Source organism: Oryctolagus cuniculus, chromosome 7, assembly GCF_964237555.1.
Source record: "Oryctolagus cuniculus chromosome 7, mOryCun1.1, whole genome shotgun sequence".
Classification (NCBI taxonomy): domain Eukaryota; kingdom Metazoa; phylum Chordata; class Mammalia; order Lagomorpha; family Leporidae; genus Oryctolagus; species Oryctolagus cuniculus.
Window position 1 is genome coordinate 76937126 of NC_091438.1, and position 26084 is coordinate 76963209.

At 53.6% G+C, this 26084-nt stretch overlaps 1 protein-coding gene across 9 annotated transcripts in view; it reads left to right on the top strand.

Annotated features, from left to right (window-relative positions):
- BCAR3 (BCAR3 adaptor protein, NSP family member) overlaps positions 1–26084 on the top strand; it is a 282166-nt gene that overhangs the window by 141581 nt on the left and 114501 nt on the right. The window contains exon 1 of one of the 9 annotated variants that reach the window (XR_011390567.1): positions 22650–22817. The exons of 6 other annotated variants lie outside the window; for them this stretch is intronic. The gene's annotated coding sequence lies outside the window, so the exon portion shown is untranslated. Of the gene's footprint in view, positions 1–22649; positions 22818–23195; positions 23404–26084 lie in introns of those variants that run through there. 2 more of the 9 variants (XM_002715853.5, XM_051857488.2) reach the window with 2 other exon arrangements.

Sequence of the window (26084 nt, forward strand, 5' to 3'; positions counted from 1 at the left end):
TCATATTTCAGCAAGACACCTCATCAGAGAGGCCTTCCTAACCACCCAGTCAAAATTAGTCCCAAGTCTCCCTGGGGGCTGCTGCTGTCCACCATGACAGAAATGCACCACCAGCCACATGTGGCTGTATAGCGCTCAAAAGCTGCATAGTGTGAATTGGAGGACTCCATGTTTCATTTCGATTAGTTTTACTTATTGGATTTTACTAACCGTGTGACTACTGCATCGGACAGTGCAACCCGAGCCCTTGCCTGACTTTGTGGTCTTGATAGCGCTGGTAGCAGCCTGAACTTACCTTGCAGATCTGTCTGTCTGTGGTTATGGGCCATCTCCCCCACCAGAGAGTGAGCGCAGCGGAAGCTGGCTCCTCCCAGGCTAGGGAATTAGCTCTAGGTCTCTGTAGTGCTCATTAAGATCTGTGGGATGAACACATGCATAAAGAGGCCTATAACAGCCACGTGTTAGTCAATGTACACGATGTAAATGCAACATGTGGTATCATTCCGTGTGTGGACAAGCCCTGACTTATGATTTGACATACGATTTTGACTTTGCAATATTACAAAAGTGGTCTGCCTTCGGTAGGAACTGTACTTTGCGTTGTGAGTCTTGATCTTTTCCCTGGCTGGTGATATGTGGTACCACACTCTTGGGGGCTGCTGGGCAGTGGCAGTGAGAGCAAATCCCCAGCTGTGTCATCACGAGGGGAAACATCTGACACTGTGCTATGTGTTGTGTTGCTTGGCTGTGATGCTCTGTGGGTCACTTGTATTCAACAACGTCGACTTACAATTTGTCAGCTTACGATGAGTATACCCAGACGTAAGCCCATAGTAAGTCAAGGAGCATCTGTGTAGTTAGTTTAAAAGCCTGAAGAGGTGTTTTACTTCCCCCAAGCCCAGGTTACTGAAAGATAGTAAGTGACAATAAGTGACTTTTACAAGTCACTTTCCTATTTATTATTGTATTTTTCACTTCTACAAATGAGGCCTCTCACCACAAAAATCGTATGAGAGGGTTTTCAAAAATTTTAAGGAAAATGTGTATATACTATGAAAAAATGTAGGGATTTTTAAATTTTATTTTTATGATTCATTTGAGAAACAGAGAGAGCACAATTAAGCTTTTTTTTTTTTTTTTTTTTTTGACAGGCAGAGTGGACAGTGAGAGAGAGACAGAGACAAAGGTCTTCCTTTTGCCGTTGGTTCACCCTCCAATGGCCCCAAGGCTGGCGCGCTGCGGCTGGCGCACTGCGCTGATCCAAAGGCAGGAGCCAGGTGCTTCTCCTGGTCTCCCATGGGGTGCAGGGCCCAAGCACCTGGGCCATCCTCCACTGCCTTCCCGGGCCACAGCAGAGAGCTGGCCTGGAAGAGGGGCAACCGGGACAGAATCCAGCGCCCCGACCGGGACTAGAACCCGGTGTGCCAGCGCCACAAGGCGGAGGATTAGCCTATTGAGCCACGGCGCTGGCACAATTAAGCTTTAAAAAAAGATTTACTTATTTTTTATTTGAAAGGCAGAGTTACAGAAAGAAGGAGAGGGAAAGGGAAGAAAGAGAGAAAGAGATCTTTCATCCACTGGTTCACTCCCCAAATGGCCGCAACGGCTGACCTGAAGCCAGGAGCTTCCTCCAGGTCTCCCACTCGGGTAGAGGGGCCCAAGCACTTGGACCATCTCCCACTGCTTTCCGGGTGATAGCAGAGAGCCAGATCAGAAGTGGAGCAGCCGGGTCTTGAACTGGAACCCATATAGGACGCCGGCACTGCAGCAACCTGCTATGCCACAGTGTCGGCCTTTTTATCTTTTATTTTTTAATTTTTTAAATTTTATATATTTGAAAGAGAGAGAGAGGTAGAGACAGAGAAAGAGGTCTTCCATCTGCTGGTTCACTCCCCAGATGGCCACATTGGCCAGAGCTGCACCGATCCGAAGCCAGGAGCTTCCTCTGGGTCTCCCACATGGGTGCAGGGGCCCAAGGACTTGGGGCATCTTCTACTGCTTTCCCAGGCCATAGCAGAGAGCTGGATCAGAAGAGGAGCAGCCGGGACTAGAACTGGCGACCATATGGGATGTCAGCGCCTCAGGCCAGGACCCTAACCCGCTGCGCCACAGTGCTGGTCCCCCCTTTATCTTTTAATTCTACTTTTTCACAAGCTTTTTGAAATCCCCTCATATATATTCAAATAATCTACCTCCCCTCTGGAAACTTAAGGAGGGCCTGAGCTGCCCTGACCATAATTCTGTTTCCAGGTGACTTCGGAGCAGCCTGCGTTCAGGCTCAGTAAGGAAGGTCAAATCTGTGAGCTGCTCTTCTGGCTTCTGGGGCAGCCCCGGACTGCAGCAAGCAGCCCCCGTGCTGGTCCCGGGCCTGTTCACCTGTTCACCTGCTGCTCAGGAGCCACAGCTTCAGGGTCACCTGGGTCAGACCTGAAGCCTCTGGTGTGCGTGGGTAGCCGCGGCTCTGAGAACCCGAGTATTCCTAAGGGAGTTGCAGGATTCTGCCAAAGAAAAATAGTGTAGGAGCAAGCTGTCTCCCTCCTGTGGGAGGACCTAAACTCAAGTCTGCCTGAGATACAATGCCCGGTGCTCCTGGGAGGGCTGGAACCTGGCGGGGTCCATCCCCCACTGGCAGCGTGGGGCTTCCAAGGAGCGCCAGGTCTGCTCTCGTCTCCTGTCTACACGAAGAACTTGGCTTCATGTCTGCGTGCTGGAGGGATCTGCCGCTGGCACAGCAGCATCAAGTCCAGGACCGCGGTGTCCCCACCTTGCAGCATCTGGATCTGAGCCCACAGAGCTCAGGAATATGGATTACTGCAGGGCCCTGTGGCCGAGGGAGCTGCCTTGCACTGCTCAGAGCCAGGTGCCAGCTTGCTGTGCCCAGCTGGCCACGGACCTCCCATGACCTGGGCCTGAGTTGATAAGTTGGGGACACAGACAGGAGACTGCTGGGCTGAGGTTGTTTTTAAGACTGCTTTATGAGCCGGCGCCGTGGCTCAATAGGCTAATCCTCCACCTTGCGGCGCCGGCACACCGGGTTCTAGTCCCGGTTGGGGCGCCGGATTCTGTCCCGGTTGCCCCTCTTCCAGGCCAGCTCTCTGCTGTGGCCAGGGAGTGCAGTGGAGGATGGCCCAGGTGCTTGGGCCCTGCACCCCATGGGAGACCAGGAAAAGCACCTGGCTCCTGGCTCCTGCCAGGATCAGCGCGGTGCGCCGGCTGCAGCGGCGGCCATTGGAGGGTGAACCAACGGCAAAGGAAGACCTTTCTCTCTCTGTCTCTCTCTCTCTCACTGTCCACTCTGCCTGTCAAAAAAAAAAAAAAAAAAAAAACTGCTTTGTGCTCTATGTGCTTGGATTTCTTGTCAACAGTCTCCCTTCCTATGTGTGTGTGTTGCCTTCTAGACACACACACACACACACACACACACGAGAGAGAGAGAGAGAGAGAGAGAGAGAGAGAGAGAGATTGATTCTCTTCCTGTAACATCAGACCAGATTCTCAGGCTGCATGAAGGAAGGGGTCGGTGGCAGTGGTGGGCCTGTATTTAAGGGGCAGGAAGCATGAGGACAGGTGTGTTGGCCCTAAGGCACCAGTGGGAAGGCCTGTTCCTTTAAGAAGGTGAGGTCCCTTGTGGCTTGAGTGCCAGGAGCAGTATGTCCACCCCACCTCCCCGAGCCCCAGGTTCTCAAGTTGCTTCTTCAGCAATATCCCCACGCTCCCTCCTGCCGGGCCCTGCCTGTGGTCCAGGCCCTACCCTGCCCTGCCCCGCCCCGGAGGCTGACTCGGGTACTTTTGCAGGAGGAGGAGGCAGGGACGCCGGAAGTGGTTTTTCTGCCTCAGTACCCGCTGCCTGGCAGGTGAGTCACCTGGAGGGTGCTGGGCCCCCGGGCACTCCTAGGTCTTGCAACTGAAGGCCCTGAAAATGGAGGCAAAGCCATCTTTGGAAGGAGGCCCTGGGTGGGGGGCTGGAGAGCGGGCATGGCAGGGACGCACCCTGAGGCCCGGCCCATCCACAGTCCCCACAAGCTGCTGGGTCTGTCCAGCACCATTCTTGTCCCTGGGTTCTTAGATTGCTTCTGCTTTTATTAAATGTTTGCACACTTGGCTTCACCTTTCTGGAAATCCCAACAGGCCCGTGTGAAAAGCCGTGTGTCCTGTGCTAGGAGTCACTGGGCATTTTCTTGCACACAACTGGGTGGGCCCCTGACTTCCAGTGCCATGGGGCATGGGCGCCCACTCATGCAGGACCCCTGCCTTCCCAGAAGGACGTTAGGGTTGGGTTGCGGGTGGGTTGGGTTGGAGCAAGGCTTCAGCCCCCTAAAGGAAGTTCAAGAAGAAAACCAGTAACAGCGGGGAACACGGCCCATGGGGCTCTCGGGGAGGAGGAGGGTCTCACGGTGACGCTCGTGTGTGCGGTCGCTCTACACTTGCGTGTTCAGGCCCTGTGCTCAGTGCCGTCTGACCTCATGGTGTCCGTTTCTCCAGGGCCCATCCAAGAGGGGGAAACAGGGCCAGAGAGAGGGCAAGGACTGTGCCCATGGTCACACAGCTTCAAGCAGCAGAGCCAGGGCAGCTGCCCCCAAGGCCATGCTTTGGATCGCGACGCACCTGCCACCCACCCACGAGTGCCCACTCGGGGCTCCCGCACCCCTGCCCTGCGCTGGCTGCTGAGGGGCCCCTGTGGGTGCCTTGGAGCGACCTGCTCCCCTGCCACAAGGCCTGAGAGCCAGATCCCCCTCTGCTGATGTCATGTTTCTTCCTGAGGAATTCTGTTGGAAGGTGGCTCCCAGCTGCCTCGGTGTGTTGCGCCAGTGAGTGCTGTGGGGGAAAGATTATCAAAATATTTGCTGGCCTTGCAGGGAACTTTCAGAGTCATTACTGAGGCCCTCCGGGATGTGTGAGAGCCATTGTTCCTCCCTGCAGTGTCTGTTTGCCCCCACCTGCAGGAGTGGAGAGGTGAAGAATCTATATTTAACTGCAGGTGGAGGCTGCATTTAGCTTCTGTGAGCTCACCTGGGAGGCACGGGTCCAGTGCTGCTGTCTGCCAGTGGCCTGCCCAGATAAGTAGGCATTTGGGAATCTTCTGATCTGAGGTGTTAGGTAGGCTCCAGATTAGCCCAGCCCCAGAGTCTTGGTGTCCCATGCTCCTTGCAGGGAGGAAAGAGCCCTGGGCTCCCTGCCATGCTGACTGGCCCTAGCCTTGACTGGCCGTGCAAATTCCTCACCTCCCTGAGCTTTTCTTTTTCTTGCCTGGAAAATGGGGTGGGGAGAGCCAGGAGAGACAGTCTGTCTGTAGGGAGCATGGAACCTTCCAGGAGGGAGCCGGGCTGCCCCAGTCCCCCGTCAGGAGAGCTGGGAGGCTCTGGGCGGCTTTCTGGGTCTCAGTTGCTGCGTATGTACTCATGTGTGTGCACACGTGCACGCGTATATGTGTGTGCGTGCATATGTATTCATGTTTGTGTATTCGTGTTGGGGGGGCAGGGCTGGAGGTAACATTGCTGGCATGGTGCATGGCTGTGAGCTAACAGTGATCATGCCCATGATTATTCTCGGCCCCTCGGTGCTTGGCACTTACTTTTACGAGCCACACTGTGGGTCTTGGCAGTCGTCTTGCCGCGGGCAGGGGATGATGCTGGGGCGGAGAAGCTGGCTGGAGGGGAAAGATCTTCCACACTAGGGTTTCAAAACAAGAGGTGGGGGAGGGCAGGGAGCAGGGCAGGAATCAGGGAGCCCCCCGCCCCCCGCGACGTGCGCTCAGGGACTGCTGTAGTGCAGCCACCTCCCCTGCACCCAGGTCCTTGGAGGGGCTGGGGAGGCACGGCGCGGATTCCAGCGTCCTGGACGTGTCACCTGGGAGGGAGAAGGTTGTGGGGAGACAGCATCAAGCACTAAAGCAGAGCTCCTCCAGCTTTTCCTGTTCCTGCTGCTTCTCTGCTGCCAAGGAAGTTTTTTGCAGGTGCCATAGCCAGGGTTAAACAACAACAACAGAAACCACAGGTCAGAGTCAGACAGCTGGGGAAACTCCAGTCAGATCCTTACGGCGTCCCAGCTGGCCAGGGCTGCCTCTTCCTCCGGGGTTCCTTCTCTTCGCCAGTAGAATGGAGATCCTAGTACTTGTTTTACAGGGCTGGTGGAGAACGCAACGCTGACAGCGCAAACAGGGACTTGGAAAAGCCAGATCCATCTCCATGTCCGTGCCCACGTGCATCCTCCACTTGTCTGCCTTCCATGCTGAACCCCAAAGCCAGATTCCCTTATGCTGTGTGTTGTTAGCTTTCAGCAGAAAGCTGCAGTCTTCCTAGAAGTTCCCCCAACCCCGGGCAGCTCAGAACCCGTGGGCTGTGGTTGGTGGTGGGTGCTGTTAAGGCGAGGCTATAAATAGGACAGAAGCAGAGGGCAGAGCTCAGCAGCCCCTCTCCCCTGGCGTGCAGCCACAGCGCAGAGCTTAGTTCTGCAGCCGAAGCCCCTGCTAAGGCTGGGCACAGTGGGAGTCCCAGGGCAGGCTGGGGACACCGCCTCCCTCTGCCAGGCGTCCTCCACCCGTTCAGGTTGTGAATATATTGCCGGCTTTCCTCTGGCCACAGGAAACTTGTGGCGGAGGTGGGCAGGAAGGAGTGGGCGGTGAAGTGAAGGCAGTGAAGGGAGACGTAGGGCACAACCGTGGACTTGGCAGCATTTGATGAGCTGAATGTATCATTTAATCTGAGCGGCAGAGAGAGTGAGAACAAGAGAGAGAGTGCGAGCTCCTGTATGCCACTTCTCTCCAGAAATGCCTGCAGTGACCCCTGACAGAAGCTGGGAACTTTATCCGGGTCTCCCATATGGCTGGCAGGGACCCAACTACTCAAGCCATCAGGGCTGCCTTAGCAGGAAGCTGGAACTGGGAGTGGAGCTGGGACTGGAACCCAGGTACTCCTATATGGGATGTGGGCATCCCTGCCGGTGGCTTAGCTGCTAGGCCAAATGCCTACCCTTTGATGGGCAGAAATTCTGAGTTGGTACCCAGCAGGATCTCATCTCTTCCAGATACTGCGTTCCTTTGATCTTCTCCTAAGCTTTCTCACTGCTGCTGCCAAAGTCTTCTCCATCAAGGTGACTTTTTGCAGATTAAAAATAGGCCTCCTAGGGTAGCCATTGTTGCACAGCGGGTTAAGCTGCCACTCGGGACCCCACATCCATATCAGAGTGCCTGGGATGGACTCCCATCTCCGCTTCTGATCCAGCTTCCTACTAATGTGCCCAGGGAGCAGCAGATGCTGACCCAAGTCCTTGGGTACCTGCCACCCATGGGGGAGACCTAGGTGGAATTCTTAGCTCCTGGCTTCAGCCTGGCCCAGTCTTGGCTATGGCTTGCTTTTGGGGAATGAACCAGTAAATGGAAGATCTCTCTCCCCTGCCTCCCTCCCTCTCTCTCTCCCCATCCATCCCCCTCCCCTTCTACCTTGCAAATAAATAAATCTTTTAAGAAATAGGAATCCTTCTTCCCGAGAAAACGCAGTCCTGCACAAAGAAATAGAACTTGCCACATGGGTACAGAGGCATTGTTCCCTCACCTGAGTTGACTTGTACAGTGGACAGCATGCACAACCGTACAGGAGCCCTCTTTTCAGTTCTGGGCTTGAGTGGTCCTGCTGGCCACAGAGCTTCTGCTGCTGCCTCCTCTGTAGCCCTTCCCGTTAGCAGGGCCAGCTTGTAATGGGTAGCAAAAGCCAGCCTGGACTGGCACTGTCAGTTTTTCCGGCCCCTCTTTGAAAGGGCTCCTGACCCCCTCCAGGGCCTGGTCAGAGGCTGTCTGAGGGCCTGAGGTGACATCGTTCTCCCAGACATCACTCAGCGCGCAGGACGGGTCTCTGCAGAGGCCAAGGGCAGAGCTCCCCCACCGCATTCAAGGCGTGCACCCCAGAGCCCCGGGGGTGCTGGCATCTCTCTCAGCCTGCTCACAGGTTGCTTATCAACCACCTCCCTGAAGGCCTGCTCGCACACCTCAGGAAGCCAGAGGTGGGCAGGTGGGTGGCTTAGCACCCTCCATCCCACCGGAACCATTCCTTCCTCCACGAGCTGGCTTCCTGAGTTCAGGCAGCTCAAAACCCTGGCGCTCCAGGAGTCTACCTACCCATCTACCCCACCACCACCACCACCCCACTTTTAAACCCACAGGCGCTGCCAGGCTTCCTGGACCACCTGTTTAGATGGGAACAGCTGGGAGCCAAGTTTCCGGTAGCTTTGCCAATAGCCACGAGAGGCCACTCCCTGTGAGGAGCAGAGCTGGAGGTGGTCCTCGGGCCGGGTCAGGGGAGAGTTGGCAGGGGACACATTGTAGGCGTGAAGGAGTGGCAACAATGGGGGCTGGGGAGGCCGGCAGCTGTGAGGCTGCACAACCACCCCCCGGCTCTCTCTTCCCACTGTCAGCGTCCTAATGGGCCAGAGCTTTCTCGCAAGTGTAGGAGCACTTCTGAGGAGCACTAACCCAGCCAGGCAAGGGGGGAGCATCAGGCCCAAGCTGGAGGAGGAGGAGAAAGGGAGAAGAGCCTGGGGGACCCCAGTATGGTGAGGAGTGTAGGGGAGCCGTCCTGAGGAGAGCGGGCTTTGACTTGCTCTGGAGGATTCGGGGTGGAGAGAGGGGGTCAGGCTGGCGGTTCAGAAACATCACGCAGGTGCCTGCACGACAGCCAGATCGCAGCAGGGCAACGTGGGAGGGAGGGGACCCGACTGGCTGCGCAGAGTCCAGCTGAGGCAGGCCAAGGACCCGCAGTATGGGGGTGGGGGGAGGGGCGGAGGGTGAGGCTTTGAGGACGATTTATGGGTAAAGTCCCCAGGCCCTGGGGAGTGCTTGGCCTTGTGGGGGGTGGGGGGGTGGAGATGGGGCAGACAGGGGTCCAAGTTGGCCCCCGGGCTCCAGGTTGGACAACCTGCTGGAAGGAGGTGTCACCCTGATACAGGGGCGTACAGAGAAGAGGGGGCTGGCTCTAGGCAGGCTTATTTTGAACTGTCCGAGCCACAGTCAACATTTAGCTGGTAGCTGGATGTGAAACCCAGAGTTCCTGAAGCGGGTCGCGTTACGGCTACAGCGGGGTGTGTTCAGGACGGGCAGGCACCCGTTTTCAAAGTGGCTGGAGGGGGAGGATCCCCAGGAAAGAGGAAACCACCGGAGAGGAGGGGAGTGGGGAGAAAATGGTGTCTGGGAGATCACAAGAGTAGAAAGATTCGTGGGGGAGGAAGTGGTCAGCCATGCCCCAGGGAGCAGAAAGGTCAAGGGACACGAGGTCTGAATCCTGTCCACAGGGTCGTGCGCAGGGCGAGGCATCGTCAGCCTTGGGGAGAGAAGTTTCAGAGGAGGGGCCAGGCCAAGGCGGGCATGGAGAAGCCCGGGGCCTTTGATGACAGGAGGGAGAGAGAGGAGCAGACGGGAGCTGGAGGAGACCGTGAAGCCAAGCAGGGTGTTTCACGTGAGGGAGCCTGAGCAGCTCAAGTGGCTGAGCTGCGACAGCGATGGAGAGGGAGCCGTAAAAGATGCAGACAAGCGATGGAGGGAAGGAGGGGATGGGACCAAGCACACACTGGGTGGGTTCGTGGGGAGCAGCAGGAGTGAGGCCAATGCTCTGAGGGTGCAGGGACAGGTGGAGAGGACGACTGTGGTGCTGGTTCTGTTGCAAGGGGAAAGGGTGGGGGCTGAGGTTCAAGGGCATCATGGCCTCAACTTGCAGACGAAGCAGCTGAGCCCAGTTGCAAATGGTGGCCCTGTGGCGTGACAAGCCTCCAAAGATGTAGGCTTTCCTGAAAGATCTTTGCTCTCAGCTCCTTGGGTGTAGGAAAGAAAAGATGGAAAGAATTAACCTAAGGTTTGCTAAGTAATTACAGCAGGAGGCTATGGGCTCAGACCGGCAACAAAATGGCTCATACAGTCACCCTGGGTTCCAGACGGGCAGGGAAGGAGGAAGGAGGCGCAGAAGGAGCTCAGCGGACCAGGAAGATGTTCGTGCATGACAGCACTACACTCAGGAACCACGGGCCAGGGAGCGGGAGAGGGGGGAGGCGAGGCCAGGGGAATGCAGGTAGGAGGAGGCACGTGCTATGTCAGAGGAGGGGCAGCTCCAGAGACAGCAAGGCCGGGCAGGGGCTGGGCAGGGGCTGGGGCATTGGCGGTGGCGTGCAGTGCCGATGGAGGTCACTGGACTCGGAATGTCAGTTTACCCTGGGGTTAGAACATTGTCAATGTTGTCCACAATAGGACAGGAGTGGTGGCTCTGAGGACAGCAGCCACCTCCAGGGTGAGTTGCCAGCAGTTTCTCTGTTCAGTAGGTGACAATGGGGGGTAGTACAGTGTTTCCCAAGCATGTTTGATCGTAAGGACACATGGATCTTCTCAAACCTAAGTCTCGGCTAGGTGTCTCAATTCAGACCTCTAGCGAGGCGCCTGGGAATCCACGTGTTCAAGTCCTGCGGGAGATTCTTATGATCAGGCAAGTTCCAGAACATTGGCGTCAGGGAAAGCGTAAGCCTCCAAGTGTGGAGGAGGGAAGAATGGGTGAAGACAATGGAAGAGAAGGGAACAGGACAGCAGGAACCCAACCACTTGGGCCATCACCTGCTGCCTCCCAGGGTGTGCACTGGCAGGAAGTTGCAATCACGACTCAGACCCAGGTGGTCCAATCTGGGATGTGGGCATCTCAACCACTAGGCCGAATGCCTGCACCCCTGCCTGGCTTTCTGTCCTTGTTGCCTGGCTCACGGGGCACATGGAGCAGGTGGCCGGGACCTGCTGCCTCAGCCCTCCTGGCTCCTGTACTGATGCCTGCGATTCCCACAGGGCATCACAGGGTCCTGGAGCTGGCACCAGCCTGTGGTTGCTGGTGCAGTTGACAGCCCCGGGTGTGATGTGATTTAGAGGCACCCAGGAAGCCCTGGTCACCGCCTACTCTGCTCCTTCCGATGTCCCTCCCCTGGAATCCCATGAGCAGCCAGGTGAGGTAGAAGCAAGCAGGCATGGAAGGAAAGACCTGGACTACCCGACTTCTGTCAGCTCTGTCCTCTAACGTGCTGCCTCTTTCTATCCGTGCGACTTGGGATAACTTAACTTCCCCAGACTTCGGTTTGCTCACCTATAGGTAGGGATGATGAGAATACCTACATCAAAGAACCGTTGTGAGGACAAGTGGGCAAAGCATGTAGCGTGCCAGGGGTGGGTACTGATGCAGCAGGCAGAGCCACGGTGGTGGCGGTCCCTGTTGCTGGCATGGAAAATCCAGAGGAGACTAGGAAGAGCACAGGCGGTCAGGAGCCCTGGGATGTGGCGGAGTTTCTGTCCCCCCAACAGTTACAGAATCACAGCAGTCTATGAAGCAGCTCACCTGACCTTTAACCAAAGTGGTAACCGTATAATACTTTTATTGATAGAGGGTTTCGAGGTGAAAAGCCACTTCATTTATTGTCCTCAGATCCTTGCATTTCGGGGGACACTCTCTGAGCATTCATGAACTCTACGCTCTGAATTAGGAAACAGAAATGTAATCAGCCAGTACACAGTCCGCAAGGCCTTTCTGACTCACTCCAGGATAGGTGAGGATTATTCACTAATTTCCTTCCATGTGGTGCGTTTGTCACTGCCTGGTCATGTTGGCAGGAAGGGGCGCTCTCACTCCCTCCATGCTCATGAACCTGAGACAGCCGAGGTCACCCAGGGATCACACTGGGGCTGGAAATGCTCACCACTGAGACAACTGCCTTCCCCGCCACTCGATGCCTTCTTATGGGTTCTCCAAGGGGGCAGAAGTTAGTGCCATACCAGGTCTCAGCCCCCAGACGTCCTATCACCTTACGCCTGGTACAGGAAGGACTTTCTCCCGTGTCCCCCAGGGGTTGATGACAGCATGTTCCCTCCCCCAGGGCTGCCTGTGCCAGGGCAGTACCTCGCACGCAGGTCACCTGAGAGCCTTGTCACCACGCAGTTCTGGATGGGGCTGACATTTGATGCTTCTGCCCAGCCCTGGGGGACAGGACAAGGAGAGGGGGCAGGGACTGTGAGGCTCACACCTGTGAACACCTGTATGGTTTCCTGGCAAGAGGAAAAGCCAAGAGTACACGGAGCCCTGACGGCGGTTCCCGGCATGCTGGAGACTCCCACACACCCCCACGCTGTTGGAAGCTCTGTTCAAACATGCAGTTCACATGTACGCATTGAATGCTCTCAACAATTCATAGGTATCCACTGAACGCTATCAAGGGCCAGGCAGCAAGCTAAAGTCACCCCCGGCCAACTTGCTTGTGCTTTTAATACTCACGTTGCCTTTCCACACTAAGCTCAGGCAATTCAGCCCCAAGCTCTCCCACTCACCCTGAGGAACAAGGGGCCATTGGAGGTGATGCAGGCCGGGGATCAGGGACTCCAGCGTGGGGGCCTCACATCCCAGCTGTTACCCCTTTCATTAGAGAGAAGATGTGACAGCTGGGAATGGATAGGAAAGACACGGATTCTCGGCCTTTTTTCCCCAACAAGGCGTAAACGTTGTACAGCTCAATCGCACATGAGTGCCTCCATTTTCTCCTCTGTGAAGTGGACCTTGTAGCTTTGGCTTGTTGCTGAAGCAGTGGACTGAGATGATGCATCGAAAGCTCCTAGCCCGGTGCTGGTAGATTCAACTTTAGGCTGGGCGCCGTCCCCCAGAGCCTTTGGTGCTCTGCCCACACTGCAGACAGCTAGGGCAGTTCTGAGGGGCCAGTTCCTTGTGGTCGACTGTGCTACTATTTGGAGATGATTCTGACTATTTGGAAGCCTTGTACCATCCCGGTGGTCACCAGCCAGGAGGATTGCCCCATACCACTTGTGTGTGCACTGGGGAGGGAGGATCCTGTGAGGAAGGACCCAGAGAGCCACCCTCACCCCTCACCCCTCACCCCTCACCCCTTGCCCTCCCACTCACTGTCGGCTGCTCCTGCAGGGAGTCCTGCTGAGTCCTGCTGGCACATCAGCATTAGACATGCGGCATCACAGGTTGTGAGCAGGTTATTTGAAACATAAACCAGCAGAAACAAGATTGTCTCTTGATAACCCCATCTTCACTCCCCTACACTTAAAAATCTAACTTTGCCAAGCATACACAGAAGAGAGAACAGCGTAATAAGCCCAGCATTAATGGTTACCCGTATACTTTAGCAGTCAGAGTTTTTGAGTGAAAGAGGATGGCGTGGGATGACACCGTGGGAGGGAGTTGTACCCTGATCCTGCCGTGTCAAAGGCCTGGGAGCTCCCCATCTTTCCTATCCATTTCCAGCTGCCAGCTCTCCCTGGAGAGTGGAGTACTGACCCTTGGCTTACAGGGACTGAGTGAGCCTGGGACATGCGGGCCGGTGGAGCCTCCCAAGGGGACAGACCTTCCTCAGCTCCTGCCTGATCCCTGTGCTCTTGAGTTGAAAGTGAGGAAGGATCTGGCCCAGGCAGGAGGCAGCTAAGCAGGGAGCAACAACCAAGGCTCTACTCTGGCCCTGCCCCTGATCGGCCAGAGGCCACCTGCCTGCTAAGGCCACCTGTGTGCTCCAGAGGGCTTCTGTCCTCTTTTGTGGAATGGCGACAGCTGTAGAGATAAGTGTAATAAACACGGAGAGAAAGGGATGGTAACCGGACCCCAGCTGTGTGGCTCCCAGGGGGATGGGTCTGTCGCACTGGCCAGTGAATCCCTTAGCTATGTAGGCCATTCTCCCTACTCAGTGTCGGCAGCGTGTGATGCAATCAAAGCCTTCCCACCCCGGCCACGGTCATTTATTTCTGCTTTCCTTCTGAGCACCTCCACACTGGCTCAGGCAGAGGGTTGTGGAAAGAGGGTGCAATGTGGAATTAGAATATTGCTGTCCCAGATGCTGCGTCACTGGCTCAGTGACCTTGAGCAATCCCTGAACCTCCACATCTTCACTCTTGACAGTACTTTACCTTGGGATGATTTTTAAAAACTCTATAAATAGTTTTCCTTTTATCATCTTAACTAGGTTGGCTTTAGGCAAAAGTGAAGCAGGTGAAGCATTAGTTTAGCATTTTCTACTTTCTCAGACCCTGCCCTCCCCCAAGGTCCCCCTTTCCCACATACCCTTGAAGCATCAGATGTTGTGAGGCAGCCAATCAAGAAAACAGCCAATAAAATGGATACCCATCAAAGTAATTTAATCTCAGTGGGAGAAAGTCTATATTCATCAGGTGCTCAGGAGCGGCTGGCACTGAACATATTTTGTGTAGTTCCCACAGCAGTGTCATCAAGTATGGGACTATTAGCCCCATTTTTCAGGTGGGGAAACTGAGGTACAAATATGCCCTTGCTAATAATCATGCAGCCAACTAGGGAAAAAAATGGGATTCAAATGCATTCAAATGGGATTTGAAAGCAGTGCTGCTTGCTTAATCCTTTTAAGGCACTCTAGTCAGGGGATTTGAAGTATAAGGCGGTGGCCTGGCTTCAGAACTCAGCTCCTTTACATACTGCTGGGGGACCTGGCCAGGGACCATGCTTTCATCTGTAACATGGGGGTTAGGAACAGTGTGGACCCCCTCACCCACACACACACACACACACACGGTTGTTCTCAAACAAGGATTAACTCATTTTAATAACAATCTCTGGGGCCGGCGCCATGGCGCAGTGGGTTGGTCCTCTGCTTGCGGTGCTGGCATCCCATATGGGCACCAGTTCTAGTCCCGGCTGCTCCTCTTCTGATCTGGCTCTCTGCTGTGGCCTGGGAAAGCGGTGGAGGATGGCCCAAGTGCTTGGGCCTCTGCACCCATGTGGGAGACCTGAGGAAGCTCCTGGCTCCTGGCTTTGGACTGGCACAGCTCTGGTTGTTGTGGCCATCTGAAGAGTGAACCAACGGAAGGAAGACCTCTCTCTCTGTCTCTTCCTCTCACTGTCTATAGCTCTGCCTCTCAAATAAATAAATAAAATCTTAAAAAAAAAAACAATCTCTTAGATTGGCATCTGGCACATAGTGAGTGCTGTGTAAAGAGAGAGACAGAGCTCTCCCACGCACTGTTTCACTCCCCAGATACCCACAATAGCCAGGTCTGGGCCAAGTTGATACCAAGAGCCAGGAACTCCATCTGGGTCTCCCACATGGAGGCAGCGACCCAAATATTTGAGCCCTTATCTACTGCCTCCAGCGGTATGCATTAGCAGGAACCTGGAATCAGAAGTGCAGCCAGGCCCCAAGCCCAGACTCCTACGTGGGATAGGAGTGTTTCATGTGCTGGCTTAACCACCGCACAGAACACACACTCCTATTTTTAATTATTAAAGCAGTGGGTGCCCAGTGGAAAAAGTTCAAATAGTTTAGGATGGCATGAAAGAACAAGAAGGTCCCCTCTTGCTCACCCATCCATTTCACTTCTCAGTTCACTGGGAGGAAATTCGTCCAGACATTTTGCACATAATCCCACACTTATGCACACAAATAAAGAAGCTTGTTGTTTTACATCAAAAGGATGACTTGATGTTTTCACTTAATGTTTCATAACCATCTTTCTGTGTCAGTACCTATGGAATTGCCTCATTCTTACCAGCTGCATAGTGTGTGCCAGAAGATAGATGGACCATGATTTAACCACCCTCTGCAGCAGCCCTCAGGCCCGTAAGGCCCGCTAAATCATTTGGTTGGCCTGGCCCTGCCAAGGCAACCGCAGGCGGGACTCGACGGTCAGTAAGTCTATAGCAGGCTAACTTTTAAGTTGGTGATTTTGCCCACGAATGACATTGTAAAGATGCAAATGGCCCTTGGCAGAAAAAAGGTTCCCCATCCCCACCCCTGCACTACAGAGACACTGCACAGGGCACTGCCATGACCTCTGATCATGTGCGTTTGAACATGTGCATGTGAGTACATGCTCTCAAAGACGGAATCAGTCTGTCCAAGTGAGCCAGGCTTTCCTGTGTGGGCAGCTGGGAGCTTCTCTGTTCTGCGCCATTCCCGCAGGCACCCCCTGCCCTGTACATGCCGCAGTCACCACGGCCGCCCTGCTGGGGCACTTGGCTGCTTCCAAACTGCGCCCTTGCTGGGCAATTGGGTGGCCATTGCCCCTGGAGTTCACCTACATCTGTTTTCTCTCCAGTTCTATGGGAAGGCCTTTGTTTCCCCGAGCTCACCCCACTCCTCCCTGTTTTCACCATCATCACTGGCAGTCCCTTCGCACAGGGGACACTTGCTGCAGCCCGCGCTTCTCTCACTCTGCATGGTTGCCCGGATGATCAAGGCCCCGGCAGTGGGTTCACCCCTGTAGCTCCCGGGGCTAGTAATGCTGTCCCCAAAGTAGGTGCTTGGTGTGCTTGTCCATAAAGTTGCATTTTAAATACTAAAAACAGAGTATGTGTACTGTCAGAAAAAAAAATAGGAAAGCTGTGTAAGTGAGAAAGTTAAAATCACCTGGGATCTTAGTGGGCTCGGAGCTATTTAGTGTATCTCCTTCCGGTTGTTGAATTTAAATCTAGAAGCTCACTAATGACAAGCTGGTAATTAGATTAAGGAAGTATGTGGGGAACAGTGGCCAGAGTTTGTGGATTAGGCCAGCCCTGACGAGGTGGTGGTACTCCTTATTTGTTACTCTCGGGGCTTAGCAGGCTAGGAAATTTCCAATTGTTATTCCTTAATGTGTGTTGCTGATGCCTGCCCCGGCTGCTTGTGGGTGAGAGTATGGGCTGGGACTGGAAAGATGTCTCCGTTGCAGGAGGGGATCCCTCCAGGTGGGGTGCTGCTTGGCAAAGCCTCTTGCGCTGCCCAGCAGTCACCGTTGTGTTGTCCTTTCATTCATCTGGGCTGAGACAGTCCTGGGCTTTGCTGTTTGAAAATTTAAGTACAAGTCAGCTTTGGCGAGAGGAAACTGGAATCCTCAAACTGTTTACCGCACAGCCCACATCCCTAGCATTCTGTCTAGCTAGCCTAGCGTGAGCTTTATGGTAGTGCAAAGAGGAAAGTCCAAAGGGTCTAGAGCTGAGCTCACCCATTCAATAAATAAGTCCCGGGTGCCAATCAAGCGCCAGGCTCCAAACTGAGCACAAAACAAAAGCAAAACCAGTCGTCAACCTTACAGTCCGCAGGGCAACAGCTATTAAGTAGCCACGACAGAAATAAATGTGTAATTCCCACCTGTGACAAATCCCAGGCTGGGGAAGGTGCCACGGGCAGCCCGTGCCCAGGAGCCCGACTGCGGCGGCGTGTTAGGGATGGTTTCCTGGAGAACAGGACAGCTGAGCTGGGATTGGTTATTTACAGTAAAATGGGGACACTGCCCCCTTAGGCTTGCAGAGACACCGATGAAGAGTGGTGGTGCACAGGCGCGAGCTCTGGGAAATGCTCAGCACGGCGCGGGCCTGCAGGAGGCAGCTGTTCCCTGGCTTCTCCTGCGTCTGTCATCAAGGCAGGCATTCCCCGGGGAACTCCAACTGAAGACCTTCCACTCGCGCCTCTTGCCCCTGCCTCTTCCCCAGGCAGCGGGGGTCAGACAGCCCCGGGGGTCAGCCTCTGTTCCGCCACTTACATCTCGTATGAATTTGAGTAAGTTACTTAACTGGTAAAACTCACTTTTCTCCTTTGTGAAAAGGGAGCAATAATGGTATAGCTTGTGGCTTGAAGATTGTAAAGCACTTGGCATAGTATTGGGTGTGTGGTTACACTCCTCAACCAATTGTAGCTATTGTTGCTGGAACTATTGATGTTGCTAATTATTAACTCTTGCCAATTATTGCTTGGTAGTAGCTTTGTTTCTTCACTTCCATTCCCACTGCCACAAGCCTAGGGAAAGCCGTTGTCATGTGACAACAAGGTCATTGCCATAGCCTTCTAATCATTGTCTCCACCTTGGCTCTCATTTCCCCAATTCATTCTGCTGGCTTCCCTATTGCGCTTCCTAAGATCACATGCTTTGCGTATGTCACCTCTTTTCTTTAGTATTGTCATGGAAAAAGTATTTGCAGTTTACAGCATAAAGAGTTAAGTTTCCTATGAGCTTATAGCTAGCAACTAAGATGCCCTCATCCCACACAGGAGCGCACACTCTGTGGATCAGCAGTTTTACCTCTGGAAATGTATCTTACAGTTATACTTGTATGCTATATTCATTACAGTGTTGTTTGTCACAGGAAACAAGCTACGTGTCTAGTAAATTATGGTACATCTCTCCAAAGAAATGCCATGTGGAAAAGAGTCCCTCTGTACTAATATGGGAAAGCATCCAAGATCTATTATTGCTAAGTGATTAAAGAAAAAGCAAAGACTGGAATAATGGATATTGATGTTATGTTTTGTGTAGGGGTGGGGGATAAAGACACACACAGGATTCTAATGGCAGTGCTTGCCTGTCATAGGAAGGGGGCTGAGCAGGTGGGAGACAGAAGTGAGAGAGCTACTTCACTCTATTCTCCTCTGCCTCTCTTAATTTGTAAACCATGTGAATTTTATCTAATCAAAAACCTCATTACAGTTACTCTCATTACTCATCCATTAATGTGGTGAGCACCTACCATGTGCTAGGCACTGGGGTACAAAGGTGAATGAGATTGTGGCGTGGTGGAAAGACCCATTGAACTTGAGGTTAAAACACATAGCTCACCAGGTATACAGCTTGGCACATAGTAGGCATGCAGAAAGTATTAATTGGGGGAATTTGTGGCTGAAGCTACTTAAGCTTTCTGCTTCCTCCCATATAAAATGGGACTGGAGATGCCTCTTGTCTCATAGCTACATTGTGAAAACAAATGCTAGAATGTGTGATCAGCTCTACTGAGAGTTAAAATCTGGGGCCGGTGCCATGGCTCTCTTGGTTAATCCTCTGCCTGCGGCGCCGGCATCCCATATGGGCGCCAGGTTCTAGTCCCGGTTGCTCCTCTTCCAGTCCTGCTCTCTGCTGCGGCCCCAGAGGGCAGTGGAAGATGGCCCAGGTGCTTGGGCTCCTGCACCCGCGTGGGAGACCAGGAGGAAGCACCTGGCTCCTGGCTTCAGATCGGCTAGTTGCGGCCATAGCGGCTATTTGGGGGGTGAACCAACGGAAGGAAGACCTTTCTCTCTGTCTCTCTCTCACTGTCTAACTCTACGTGTTAAAAAAAAAAAGAAAGAGAGAGAGAGAGAGAGAGAGTGAGTTAAAATCCACACTCTGCACATATTCACATCCATTATTTCCTGGACTCCTCATGGGAACCCTGGCGGTAGGTGGTGGGTGTGTATGTTCACATACCACGAGGAAACGAGGGACGGAGAGGAAGAAGGATTGCCCCAAGCTGCTCTGGGTATGAGTTGTCTTCTGGTCTTTCTACCTCTCCATGATGGCCCACAAGACTTGGCATACTTCAGAAAAACACCATTGTCACTGACACTTCAGAGCAACAGGAAATCCGCAGCTGGCTGGCTGATGCCTCAGCTTAGAAGCGCACCAGCTGGTCTGCTTGACCTTCTCTGCACTAAACACTTTGGGAAAATCCGACAAAGTCAAAGATGTGTGAGTCTAACAATGCAGGGACCATAAAGATTAACCCACCTGCCCCTTCACAGGGAAAACAGAGAAACTCATTCCCGAGGGTGCAAGGGTGTTGCATTTGTAATTTTGTGGAGTTGTCAACAGCTCTTAGAGGGATGAAAATGATACAGAATACACCCAATGAGAGACAATTTATAAAGTAAATGTTTTACTGACTGCAGATCTGTGTACAAATGAATTTTTGTAAACTGAAGAAGAGTTCACTTTTATCAAATGTGACACACTCACGTAACCAGCACCTGGTTTAACAGCACCCACCCCTTATGAAAATAACCATCTTCATATATATATATATATATATATATGGAGGAAGGCAGAGTTATAGAGAGAGGGTGAGAGAGAGAGAGATTTTTCATCTGCTGGTTCACTCCCCAAACAGCCAGAAAATCACCAAAGCCCGGAGCCTCCTCTGGGTCTCCCACGTGGGTGCAGGGGCCCAAGCACTGGGCCTCCTCCACTGCTTTTCCCAGGCCATCAGCAGGAAGCTGGATCAGCAGCAAGGACTTGAATTGGCGCCCACATGGGATGCGGCATCACATGTGGAGGCCCGACCTGCTAAGCCACAATGCTTGCTGGCCCTACCTACCACCTTCATGCTTAACATCAAAGATAACATTTTGACTGCTTTTGAAGGTTTGTGTAAATGGAATTCTATATTCTGTACATATTTGCGTCTAGTTTCTTTCACTTAGTGTCATGAGATTTACTCGGTTTTTTTAAAGATTTATTTGAAAGGCAAAGTTAGAGAGAGAGAGAGAGAGAGAGAGAGAGAGAGACTCAGACTCTTCCATTAGCTAGTTCACTCTCCAAATGGCCACAACAAGAGGGCTGGGCCAGGCCAGAGCCAGGAGCCAGGAGCCAGGAGCTTCTTCTGGGTCTCCCTCATTAATGCAGGGGCCCAAGCACTTGGGCCATCCTCACTGCCTTCCCAGGTACATTAGCAGAGAGCAGATCAGAAGTGGAGCAGCTGGGACTCGAATAGGTGCCCAGATGGCTATACAGGGCCGGCCCGAAATTCACTCATCAATAGCTCACTCATTGCTACTACTGCATAGTGTTCCATAGTTTCTCTCTCCTGTTGATGGACATTCACACTGTTTTCAATCTATAAAGATGCTATGCACATTTCTGGCCGGCGCCGCGGCTCACTAGGCTAATCCTCCGCCTAGCGGCGCCGGCACACCAGGTTCTAGTCCCGGTCGGGGCGCCGGATTCTGTCCCGGTTGCCCCTCTTCCAGGCCAGCTCTCTGCTGTGGCCAGGGAGTGCAGTGGAGGATGGCCCAGGTGCTTGGGCCCTGCACCCCATGGGAGACCAGGAAAAGCACCTGGCTCCTGGCTCCTGCCATCGGATCAGCGCGGTGCGCCGGCCGCAGCGCGCCGGCCGGGGCGGCCATTGGAGGGTGAACCAACGGCAAAGGAAGACCTTTCTCTCTGTCTCTCTCTCTCACTGTCCACTCTGCCTGTCAAAAAAATTAAAATAAAAAAAAAGATGCTATGCACATTTCTAAACATCTTTTGGTGAACATGAGCATACACCTTTGTTAGATATGTACTTACTGGCAGAATTGTTGGGTCACAGGATATGTGTTAATTTAGCTTTAGTAGATAATGCCAAACAGACTTCTAAAGTGGTTATAAGACATTCACTTTGGCTACTAATATTGTCAGATGGTTTCATTTTAGCCATACTGGTGGCTGCACATTTAATTTTCAACTTGCATTTCTGGGATGATTAATAAATTGAGAACTTTTTTGTGTGCTTTTTTTTTTTTTTTTGAGAAATACATATTTATCCTCTCTGGGAAAATGCCTATTAAAATATTCTACCCACCCATATTAAATTTTATTTTCTTTTGCTTTTTAAAAGATTTATTTATTTATTTATTTGAAAAGAAAGTGACAGGGAGAGACAGGGATGGAAAAGTCTTCTAACCACAGGTTCACTCCCCAAATGCCTGCCACAGCTGGGCTGGGCCAGGCCAAAGCCAGGAACCTGGAACTTTTTCTGGGTCTCCCATGCGAATAGCAGGGACCCAAGTACTTGGGCCATCTTCTGCTGCCTTCTCAGGGGCATTGGCAGGAAGTTGGATGGAAGTGGAGCAGCTGGGACTTGAACCCACTCCACTATGGGATGCAGGTGTCCCAAGCAGCAGTTTAGTCTACTATGCCACAACACCTGCCCCTAAATTTGATTTTCTACTTGGTCCGTACTGATTTGCCGCTGTTCTTTATACATTCCGTATTCTAGAACTTTATTGGGTTTATGTGCTACAATTATGCTTTTCTCCTTGGCTTGGCTCTTTAGTGATGGTGGTTTTCCATGAACAGATGTTCTTAATTCTAATATTCAATGTTCAGGTTTTTTCCTTTTTAGTTAGTACTATATGTTTTTAAGCCGTCTCAGTCTACCCCAACCAAGATCAGGAAGGTATTTTCTTTAGATACTGTTATGGCTTTACCTTTTACATTGATCTAAAATGCATCTAGACTTTCTCTTGTTTGCATGGTGTGTGAGGTAGGGGTCAGGATTCCTTTATCCTCTCCTGTGCTTGTTCTGTGGATCCAGCGTCGTTTACTGGGCAGACAGACCATTCTACCCAACTGTACCTTTGACCAAGTAAACTGGCCCTACGGATGGATGTACTGTAGACCGGTTTCCGGACCCTCTTTGGTGGGCCTGACCACACTCTACTGCTGCAATGGCTTTGTAATCTGATCCTGCGAATGAATCCTGCAGTGGGCTCCAATTCTCAACCCCACGAAACACCTTCACCTCGCACTTTTTTCCTCACCCAACCCCTGCGAGTGTGGCTGATTCGCCTGTTCCCGTGTGGTTACCTGGGTCTCTGTCCCATCAAAACCCTAAACTGAAAGGCAGCCAGGTGTCTGCGGATAGCAATCAGCCGGATAATTAAGTGAGGCGGGCGAGGCTGTCTCTCCCGGGAGGGCTTCAGCGAGGAAAGGGTCGACACACACCCTGGACGAGCGGCCTCTCGGTGGGAAGTCGTGCGGAGAGCCAAACTGAATCCCTGGCCGAGGAGGGCCAGGCGAGGTCGCCGAATGTAAATATCGCGGGGGGTTCCGTAGGGCCCCGCGAATCGGCTCGCCGGGGTGGGGCCGCCAAGCCGCAAATCACCAGTTGAGGGCTGGAGCGCACGGCGCCGGCTCAGAGCAGCGCCTGCCGCCGCCGGGACGGGGGCCGGGGCGGAGCGGCGCGCGGGCTTCTCGGCGGGCGCGCCCGGCGGACCATGAGCGGACTCGGCCGGCGGAGCGGCGGCGGCGCGGGGCGCCTCTGAGCCCCAGCCCCAGCGCCCGGGCGCGGGAGGTGAGTCTGGGCTGTTGGCGCGCGGCTGCGGCTCCTCCCGGGTAGCCGGGGCCTCCCGCGCCCGGTGGGAACGGGCTGGGAAGTTTGTTGGTCAGGGTTAGGCTCCGGGGAAAGTCGAGCCGCGCTTGTTGTTGTTTTCCCCCGAGGAGATGGAGGCGGCGTTGGGGGTGGGGGTGGGGGTGGCCGAAGTCGGGACCGAGCGGGCCCCGGACGCTCCGGGACGTGGCCCGCGGCGATCTCCAGCGAGTATCGCTGCCCCGTGCCTCTGCTGCGGCATCTTCCCGGCGCTGGCCTCGCCCGACCCCGGCCCTGCCCGCTCGGCGCGCGGCCGGCCGGTTGGAGAGGGGGAGAGGCGAGGGCCCGGCGGGCTCCGCTGGAAGCCCGGGGCTGGGAGGGGGTGAGCGGCCGCAGCGCTCCCGGGAAGTTTGCAGAGAAAGCTCAGGAGCCTGCCCCAAGGCTGTGGACACCGCCTCCCTCCCTCGGTCTCGCTTTGTTGGGAAGGAGTGAACGGTCGGCTGTGTGGCTCCCGGACGCCACACAGTCCTTCCAGCGCAGCCCGGCCGCCCCGCGCGGAAGCCGGGATCAGGTGTAGACGCCGGTCCGGAGCCGCGGGCGGGGCGCGGTGTTGCGGGGGCGCGATGAAGGTTGGCCGGGCCAGGCCAGGGGGGTGTGCTGGAGAGCTCTTGGTTTTGGTGCCAAGGGGAAAACCGTGTGCCCAAGTCGTGTCTTCTTTCGCTTGAAATCTTTCTGCCGAGCTGGAAAGTGGAGCCGAGCGTTCGGAGCCTGCGCTAAGCCTCGGCTCTTATCGCCCAAGGCTACGTGGAAAGAACCTTGGCGAGGGCAGGTCGGGCTCGCTCGGAGTTGCCAGGGACGGAGGCCCGGCTCGGCACGGGGAAACCCGCAGGCAGTGTGGGTGCCAGGCGGCTGCCGAGTGGAGCGATCACCTGGCCTTGGCCCCGCGCTCGCCGCCGCCCGGACTCCAGCCTTCCCCAAGCTGCTGCCGGGACAGGCTTGCTGACATTTCCAGGGTGATTAACTCAGACCTCAGTCTCCTGTTCGTGGAGAGAGAGCTGCTTGTGGGCTCGATGCTTCGGAACTTCGTGGTGTAAATCCTGGGCTGTGCTGCTTGAAATACAGTCCATGGGAGAGTTATTCATACTGTAATCACTCGGCTAGGCTTCGTAAGTTTACTTCAAAAGTAAAGGGATACTCTTAATTCCTAAACTCCAGCAGAGTTTCCTTCTAAGTGGATAAAGCCAGTTTTGTAGCTGTGGTGCCCCCATTGCCCTTCCTACCACTCCGCAGCAAGTACCGCAAACCCAAACTGCAAATTCTGGGTCCTGATCATACCAGGCAACTGAGGCGGTTACAGTTCCAGAGTTAAAAACACGCTAGAACGTTCTTAAAGCCTTTGTCAGACAAGCGTCTGTGACTTTGGAGAAGATCCCATTTCAGAAGTAAAAGAGACAAATCTCAAGGAGTAGGCTGCTTATCTCTGCCTCGACTTGTGAGATCATCCGTTTCTTTGAGACATCTTTGTAAGGCAAAGTGAGTTGGGCCACTGTTCACAAGCATTTGAAAGCACAGTGGCTGAGCAGGGTCAGGGGAGCAGCACGCACACTGAGTTGTCAGGGCACCCTTGTCCCTCACACGCAGAATTATCTCATATTTCCATATCCAGACATACGGCCTTTGACCTTTGTATGGATTTCAAGATCAAGGCAGGACACTGTGTGCATAGGAGAGAGGTGAAGTCCAATGGCCAAGGTCCCAACTGGACTTTAAAGACTGCATCCAGGGGGCTGGATTGTGGTCAGTGGGTTCAGCCGCCACTTGGGACACCAGCATCCCGGCTTCCTATCCAGTGTCCTGCACATGCACGTGGGAAGTCAGTGAGGATGACCTGGATACTTGGGCCCCTGCCACCCTTCTGGGAGCCCAGGATGGAGTTCACAGTTCAGTTGCTGTTGTGTCCACTTGGGGAGTGAACTAGCAGATGGAAGATCGATCTCTCTCTCCCTCTCTCTCTCTCTTTCAAATAAATAAATCAGTCTTAAAAAAAAAAAAAAAAAAAGGTATCCAGGCACGTTTGCTGTGCTTGTAAGAAGGATCTTCAAAAAGTTTGTGCAAATGTGTATTATGTAAAAACGAGGCACTGATTTCAAAAAATTTTTTTTCACGAAAACATTTCTCTTGATTCTACTTTTTTTTTTTTTAATTGACGTTTCTTTTTTTTTTTAATTTGTTTATCTGAGAGGCAGAGGTACAGAGGGGTCTTCCATCCACGGGTTTACTCTGCAAATGGCCACAATGGCCAGAGCAGGGCCAATTCGAAGATGGGAACCAGGTGCTTCTTCCAGGTCTCTCTCACAGGTGCAGGGACCCAAGCGCTTGGGCCATCTTCCACGCTTTCCCAGGCCACCGGCAAAGAGCTGGATCAGAAGCGGAGCAGCCAGGGCTTGAACTGGCACCCATATGGGGTTCCGGTGCTGCAGGTGGCGGCGTAACCTTCCATGCCAGCCCCAATTCTACTTTGTATTGAACTTTTGAAGGAGCAAAGTAGCCGTCTGCAGCACCCAGCACAGGACCAGGGCACAGATGTGTGACTTTTGAACGAATTCTCCTGTGGACTGTGTGGTGCCTCATGGCTGTCAGTGGATTCTGTTGCCTCAGTCAGCAGTTCTGAGAGGAAGTTGCTCTGTACCAAAGAACCTCAAGAGCCCAGGGGTTCTCAGCCCTCTTGCCTTAAACATGGGGGTCTTTGAAAAGACTGATGCCAGTGGCCTGCCCAGAGATTCTCATTTCATTGCTGTCTGGGTTGTGACTTGGGCATCTGCATTTTGTCAGCTTCCCAGAGGATTCTTACGTGCAGCTGGGTTGAGGACCACTTTCATGTTTTCAGAACTCACTCCTTGCCTTAGGCCTTGTAAGCTGGAAGCAGCCCTGGTGAGAGAGAAGGGATGTGATTCATGGGTGGTTGTATGCTCCCTGGCAAGCTAAGAGGTTCTCACATCAGCTTACAGTAGGCTGAGGGATCCTTCTCTATTTTAAATATTCCTTTATGTTAATGACGCTTAAACATCTCCATCTGCCCTCAGCTCCTCGCCTCATATCCCTAACCTCCTCCTGGACTGCACTGTCCCCTGGCGTGCCACGTGCCAGAGCTCCAGTGTAAGTTTGTCCTCCCTCCTGCAGGCGCCCCCCTCTGAAACCACTCTGCACCCTATAGCATCTGGCTGTCCTCCCGGCCACACTGTGTCCTTGCTT